A 2,258-nucleotide genomic window follows, 5' to 3' on the forward strand; every position below is an offset into this window, starting at 1 on the left:
CAAAGTAGTCCACAACTAACAGAGCTTTTGCACAAAAGGAAGCAAGCACCGGATCCTAATAATGAAGTTGTGTTAGTTTCACAATTTGCAACACAACCAGAAGTTGCAGACACAACTAACAGAACCTTACTCCTTTACATGTAGTGTGTGAGCCTATCCTTCGCATGAGAGTTGGCCCTTTTACCCAACAAAGTAGTCCACAACTAACAGAGCTTTTAACTAACAGAGCTCTTAACTAATAGAAGGTTCACCAAGAAGCATTAGCAACTGTTTTAGTTAAGAAAAAACTCGGCCAAATTCACACATACTAGCAAATGAAAGCTATCATCTAACAGTTATTTACCAAATAATCATCATAAGATATAAAGATAATGCAACTAGCTTACATAGAACCCAATTCAGTTAGTATCTTATGCAGAAATCATATATATCAAACATAAAGACGGAAGCTTTCTGCAAGTTCCGACAAAGTTGAAGCAAGACAATATATGTGCTCAGAGAGGGAAAGATATTATTCACAAAAAAGGAGCGTAGAAATGACCCAGCTGCACTTTATTCCGCCAAAAGATCAATAATTATCCAACATATAGCTGCCTACTTTTCAAGGTGAACAAAGTTTACTACATAACACCACTCTCCATCCTATTTGACTAAAACCCAAAAGAAACTTCGGTAAAAGAAGTTTATTGTAAGACCACCCTCCATCCCATTTGACAAATACCCCAACGAAACTAATGGATTTCACTTGAACTAATAACTTCAAACAACAAAAGACCTAATCATCGCTAAAATTAGAAACTTTAAAAGATCACATGAGAAATTATATATTAGAGTTTCCTGCCGATAGTTGTAAATTGAACAAAAGCCAAGTGAGTAACATAACAAAACTGATACTCGTGACTACAACTTGTAAACTTCATAAGTTGCAATAACATTCAAATACAAAAAACTTGCAAACAGTACTATAAGTAAAAGATTCACTTCAATGCAGAAATGCATATACAGCAGTAGAAATATAAACCATAAGAGCAGAGGTGACCAAAATGATCAAGGCCGTGACAACATTAAAATGCTGCACAAGTACCTCAAAGGGAATTTTCTCTCCGGTCTGCCAAACATTCAACATGACATTACATTTTTTTGGCCACAATGAAATTGCCCAATTAGTCAAGGACAATGGAAACAAGTACTTCAGCCGTACTCAGTAGTAAAGTTAATTAGGACTTCCGCACAATGCAAACTCTGTTTCCAAATATCTGCCAAATGTTTGCCCAAACAAGACATAATCACTGGAGAGCAAGAATTCAATGTAATGTAAGACAGACATGTTAAAACTAAAAGAAGATCTCAAATTTAACCACATTGGCTGAAAATTATAATAAAAAAATTTAGCCAACACCACAGCAGGCTACACAGAAAAACTAAAAGGCTCTCAAATTTAGCCACATTGGATAATATTAAATCAGAGAGAGCAGTGGCAGAAAACAGTGGGAGAAAAGCAACAGAAGGAGAAGAAGAAGAAGAAGAAGAAGGAGGAGGAGGAGGAGGAGGAGGAGGAGGAGGAGGAGGAGGAGGAGGAAGAGAAGAAGAGTACGTACTGACCTCAATTATTACTCCCAGTAGATAGACGATTGATTAGTTGCACAGCAGCTTGTTGGGCAGAGGAAGCATCTCCAGGTGAATGAGCATTGAAAGCTAGCATGCTGAGATCAACCCGTAAGTCTGGATTCAGACGCTTAAGTTGTGAAATGATGTTAACTGCAACTTGTAGTTCCATGGCATCTTTTTGTGCATTGAACTTTTCCTGNCTTTTCCTGCATTCTTTGTTGCATCCTTTCTTCCATTTCCACCATTTTTTGTTGCAGCATCTCATCGGTAGAACTTGAAGAGGTTCCAATATCTCCCACTTTTCTTTTTAAAGAAGTCTTGGTAACCCCACGTCCGTACAATCTTAGGCGTCCTGGATGCTCAGGTCCCATGACGGAAGCAAACGCGTCAACTGATTGACTGTCATCTTCAGTTTCTTGTGTTGATTGTATTCTATCCATTTTATCCTACAAGACCAAATTGAGTCAAATTTAGATTCGAAAGTATATAAAATTGAGTCAATAACTAATAAAAGACAAATGATATCAACAAACTTTAAATAAGTAACTCGTACAATTTTATTAAGAGTATCCGCATACGAAGCCTTGTATACTCGATCGGTTTTTTTTTTTTTTTTTTTTTTTTTTTTTTTTTTTTTTTTTTTTTTTTTT

The sequence above is a fragment of the Nicotiana attenuata genome, chromosome 7, assembly GCF_001879085.1.
Source record: "Nicotiana attenuata strain UT chromosome 7, NIATTr2, whole genome shotgun sequence".
Taxonomy (NCBI): Eukaryota; Viridiplantae; Streptophyta; class Magnoliopsida; order Solanales; family Solanaceae; genus Nicotiana; species Nicotiana attenuata.